This window comes from Electrophorus electricus, chromosome 23, assembly GCF_013358815.1.
Source record: "Electrophorus electricus isolate fEleEle1 chromosome 23, fEleEle1.pri, whole genome shotgun sequence".
Classification (NCBI taxonomy): Eukaryota; Metazoa; Chordata; class Actinopteri; order Gymnotiformes; family Gymnotidae; genus Electrophorus; species Electrophorus electricus.
In genome coordinates this window covers 179,098-185,298 of record NC_049557.1, presented here as the reverse complement: position 1 = coordinate 185,298, position 6,201 = coordinate 179,098, and positions in this window count along the sequence as shown.

The following is a 6,201-nucleotide window of genomic DNA, read 5'->3' as shown; positions in this document are numbered from 1 at the left end:
TACACACATATACACACGCATCCTCTGTCTCTCAATCTCACACAAACAAAACACACAAACACACACACACACACACACACACACACACACACTAATGCATCCTCTGTCTGTCACTTTCACACACACACATGCTCTGTCTCACACTCACATAAGCACACACCCACACACACACACAAAACACTGTCAAACACAATCACACAACCACAGACATCCTCTCTCTCTCTTTCTCACACACACACACACGTTACAGCTGGGACTGACATCCTGATATGCTAATTAAAGAAGAGGATGCGCTGGATTGCAGGTTCCTCTGTAGATGTTTACTTGGCTGAAGGGCCAGTGGCTGTTTCCCCTTTTCCCACCACTGGGACACCTGATTTAGCCACAGTCTCTCAGAAGCATCTGTCTGATTCCCATGATTCTTCACAACAAAATATTCCTAGCAAACATCACTCGTCACCTTTTCCTTTACTCCAACAATACCCTCACCTCATGTAAGACAAATCCATCAGTCTGCCACTCCTTTTCTACCACTACACCCTCACCACAAATAAGCAATGGTAGAAAAATGACACTTCAAAATCTTATACAACCTAATTAATGGAATACTTTATATGTATATCTAATTGTACATATATGCAAGATCCTATGTAAAATTAATTACTATATAGGTTTTGTGATGGCTATTTTTTAGAAAGAGAGACGCGAGAGAGAGAGAGAGAGAGAGAGAGAGAGAGAGAGAGAGAGAGAGAGAGAGAAATCTCATGAGAATAATTTGTATCTTTGAAGGGGAACAGGTAGAACAGAGATGTGAACGGAACACATACTAATTTTGTTTTTTCCTGTTGGCGGTGCAGAGCAGTGCGTGACTTTTCCTCCATAAGATAGCTAGATATGTTTCCCACAACCCATGGGGAGTGGGGCATGTGAGGGTGTGCTGGACCGGGAGAAGGAGCTGCGACCTAGGCTGCGCTGATGGCCTCTCGCCTGCTGCCTCCCACCTCCAGTGCTTATCATCCACTCACACCAGACGCGCTCGGAGAGGGCTGAGCTCCTGCAAGCCAAATAAACTCAAAACCCAGTTTATGGAAAGGTTCTTATACAGAGCTGTGGCATTACTGTGTTTCTAGGGTTGCTGTTGTGGAAGATGTTCTGAAAGAAGTAATCGCATCAGAGGCAAAACCACTTGATTCTCGATTGAAGGGAAGTATAACGCAATCACAAAGGATGCACCAAATCTACTTACTGACTGTCCCAACTACCACTCTGTTTTATCAAAATAACTGCAGAACTAAGGAAATTTTGATAATTGCAACGACATATGTTCTTCTGGCACACCCCAGCATTAATGTTTATGAAAGCCACCTTCTCATTTTATGTTGTTTTTCAACTGCTAGAGCAGTTGCTACAGCATGGTGCTGACATGTCATGATTTCAATTTCCAGGCAACGCATATACTGTCATACTGATAAATAAGTCGGTCTGGACAAGAGTGCATTTACGTCAGGGACATTTGTAATTTCAAAACTTTCCATATCAGCAGAAGGAGAAAGAGGACACTCACTCTACACTTCACAGTTAAGTAATGAGGACCCAGTCAATGTGTCTTCTTAGTATAAATATCTGAGTTTACTCAGCTGGTTGACAAAAAAAAATTGCATTTGCTTATTTCAGTTGCCCCTTTTTAATTGTGCCATGCATATTAAGAAATACTACATATATAGAAATACTAACAAATTAAATTATTTTGCTTCATCAACAGGTAGCAACATATTTAATTATTAGTTAAATAAAAGCGGTTTTATTGAAATACAGTGGCCAAAACAATCACTATGAACGCATACTGAGATGTACTTTAAAAGAAAATGAATTTTAGATGTCATTAGGATGGTGGATTTCATAATGGTCTCCTGACCACTGGCTATGTGTCACACTCCTGACCTCAAAAAGTGCATTAGAGGAGTTGAAAGCAGCAGGACCCAGACTGCAGCCATTATCCCCCTGTCACTTACCTCCCACAAAGCACCATTAAGAACTGCTGCTTTAGCCATCTTATGTGCTGCTAGCCACCGTTCTAGTGGCTGCACTACAGCCAAGGAACTTCACAAAGAAATGTAATATAGAATTTAATTACATAACCAGAGAAACGGTCTTTTCTCTTCAAAATGAACCACAATGTTCTGGTTGAAAGGAAAATTAAAACATTTCATAGACCACATTGCCTTAAAATTTCTTTTTGTGTATATGCATGCTTCTAAATCCAAATACAATGAAATAATTACCTTTTTGAAGTACAGTGCAAATTACCTTTCTAAAGTATTTATTTCTAAGCTTCCACTGGGCATAAAATAAGACAACAGACATGCTCTTTTAAATGTATATTGCTAGTGCACTGGTGCATTATTCTCCAACAGTTCTGCTGTCTTAATATGACTTATGACTTATGACTTAAAGTCTAGTAGCACTGTACTGCTTGATTTGACTGTTATGGATAATTATGAGTCATCTTTTTTGTCTGAGCGTGTGAAGCTCAGAGTTTATCAGCAAGAGTTTACAAGCTCAGGGAGCAGGTAAACAGGTTACAGGTAACAGATAACAATTAAGCAGTTAAACAGGTTACATATAACAGATAACAGGTTACAGATAACAACAAAAAGATTTTAACCCCAAAAATCGACGCATTTCAAAATGTTTATTTATTGTATTTTTATTTATTGCATTTTTTAAAAACCATTAGAATTTCCTACAAGGAGAATTCTTTTCATGTAGATAAATATTTTCTATGCAGCTGCATCAAAGATCTATCCTCTGTCATGTCTATTTTTAGGTAGGAGAACAGCTATATCAGATATGATCTGAGTTAGCAACAGATGTCTGTCTTACTTCAGATACTGTACATCCTATCATGTCTGAACATGTTGCACCTGCTATATAATTTACATATTTTCACTTAGTCGTCTGCTCTGCTATCTACATATACTCATGCAACTCTGAATAAAGTGAGTGTGCTTCTCAGCATATCAGACTCTGTGTCACTTATTCTGAGAACTGAACAAGAGTATGTTGCCTGTTATTAAGATGTGCATGCGTTTCCGTGTGTGTGTGTGTGTGTGTGTGTGTGTGTGTGTGTGTGTGTGTGTGTGTGTGTGTGTGTGTGTGCGCACGTATTTATGTGCATGCTTTTGCATTTGCAGTAAGTGTGTGTTGCCATGGACATTCCCTTGGCTTGTCTGGATGCAGGCTAGATTGGAGTGAGCACTGATTAAATGATTAAACCATAAGCAGCTCTGCTCCATCCTCTCCATCATTAATTTTAAAATTACTGGGATCTTTTCAGCTCCCATAGTGGAAATGGGTCTACCTGTGCTGTGCAGTATATCAGTCACCAATGCTACAAACTTCAAGTTTCTGCACTCATAAAAGCTATTAATGTTGCAGCTGTACTGGTGAAAGTAAATATCTAGACCACATAATCATAGCCCTTTAGTACTGCATCTGTCCATATGCATCATATTGGCATCCAATTAGGCTGTACTGATTTATGTGAAGCACTTGTACACCAAGTAAAAGTCAAATTTGCTAATGGCTCTCTGTTCACCTATAAAGGTCAAGATCCCAGGACAGAATGCATGCAACATGCAGAACTTGAACAACCAAAATGAGATTAATTTCTCTAGAACCAATGTTATGATGTTCTTTTATTTGGTTTGGTAATTCAAATCAGAATCAAATCTGGGCAGTTTTTCTTCCTTTTTTAGAACTGAGAGAAAGGTTCATGCCAGATGTTTTTATAACAGAGCAGACTGGGCTAAAGACACCAGCTAGTAGTGCAAAAGAATAAAAGAACTGGCAGCTATGCAGACCCTTCAAACCTTACACTGAATGGGGCAAAATACAAACAACTCATTAGCTTTATTCTTGTGGTACAAGATAAAGATGATGTTCTGTATGTCAATGTGTGTATACAGGCCATGTGCAGGTGTGTATGCTTGTCACAGTCCAAATGACAGCTAATGAACAACATGCATCTCAATTTGAATTTCTGTTGTTGAGCTATTAAAAGAACTTTGCTCACTTTCATTATTTGGCAACCTGTCAGTTTACATTTTAATGTCATGTTCGTCACACGAGTTTGAGAAAGCCTATCACCTGCAAAACAGACTCCATCACAATAGAAACTGTAAGTCCGAGTCCTGCCTCTTTTTGGCAGGCATGCAGTCTTTGATATCCAGCCACACCCGCAAACTTCTCCACCCAAATGGGGTCATTATTTTGTGGTTTGCTCAGTTTGTTATGTGTATATGAGGGACCTTTCATGCACATTTCCATATTGTCCCAGGTTTGGCTTTCATCTGTTATATCTCTGTTGTACCTGGGCCTTCAGCCAAGGTAATTGGCTCATGTGCTGTCATTGGCAGCAGTGGGCAGGCCTTCTCTTCCAAACCTGGTACCCAGCAGAAATGTAATGCAGTTGGATCTGTAGGTGACATTTCACAATGCATAGATACATGCACAGAAATACAGGGTTGTCAATACCTACAATAAATCTGTTGTCAGGACACAGCAATAGCTTCTGTTCTTTTTAACATAATTCAACACAATACAGTTTGATTGATCACATGTAAACGTTAACCATATTTTTACTATATATTATAAAGTACTGCCTTTTTTTACTGGAATATCTAACCGAAACATTTTAGCTTTAAGAACATATGAGGAATGCAGTGTATAGGAGGTAATCAGCAAGTGCACACACATACGAGCACAAATACATGTACACACACACACACACACACACACACACACACACACGTGCACACACAAGCAGCAGGGCATAAACACATGGAACACATTTGTTTATTCACCAAAATTTTAACGTTTGGGTTCAGAGCTGAGCTGTACGTTAGCGCTGAAATAGAAGTGACGGCACATTTTTCATTTATATAGTTTTATTTTGCAGAAGCATGCGTGCACACACGTGCACACACACACACACACACACACACACACAGAAACACACACACACACACACACACACACACACACACACACAGGAGCTGGGCTACAAGGTAACACATAAGGTAGACAACAAAAGCAGAGTTGTGTCTATTAACCAGCTGGGGGGGAGGTGGGGCTTTGTCTCAGTCAGCAGTCTGTAGCTGATGATATTTTCCCACTGGCTCTGTAATGCAATTCAACAGTAAAGAGCATGTTGGCCTAGCTCCTAACATCCCCATAACAACTGTAGACTAGCACTCCCTGGCTCTGCTTCAAGTAGCACCCATTCACCACTGTGATTTAGATTTTAAATCCAGCAGTGCCATGTCCTGTCCATGGACAGGACTGCTTGAGAAAGTTCTCAGGTTTAGTTTCCTTCTGGAGAATTTAAAAACTCTTCAGAGAAAAACAGTATTTAGGACTATGAGCTATCGGTTGGAAGGCTGTGGATTTAAATCCTGGTTCTGCCATGCTGTCACTCTTGGGCCCTTGAGCACGGCCCTTAACCGTCTCATCTCTAGGAGCGCTGTACAATGGCTGACACTATGCTCTGTCCCCAGCTCACAAAGAAGCTGGGATATGTGAATAGAAACATTTAATTGTACTGTACACAAATAAAGGCATTCTATCTGGCCTAGATCATAATCATCATTACTTGTGCTGCACATAATGAATGAGGTTTAGTTATTCACAGCTGTTTACACACAAAAGGCCAAATCTAAGAAGACTTCTGCCTTTTATGTTTATGTGCTATATATATATATATATATATATATATATATATATATATATATATATATATATATATATATCTTCAAACTAAAATACAATAATAAGAAACTGATATGAAATATGAGTCCATATGTGGCGTTAACAAGGGAGTTCACTTGTCCATGAAACATTCCAAAACAAGATATACTGTGAGAGAAACAGTTGAGATTAGGTGACTCCACCTGATTTGAGATTAGGTGACTCCACCTGACTCTTGAAGGTGGTGGCCAGAGTTGTCACTCTTGACTTACATTGCGAGGACAAGGAAAAAGTGAAAGAAAGAATGGAGTGGAAAAAAGATGCCTCAGAGCACTGTTACCATGACAACTTCTTTGTGCCACATGGAGCATGCGTGTGTGTGTGTGTGTGTGTGTTTAAGTTGGTGGGTGTTTGTGTATGCATGTGTGTAGTTGATTAGCCACATAAATAGGC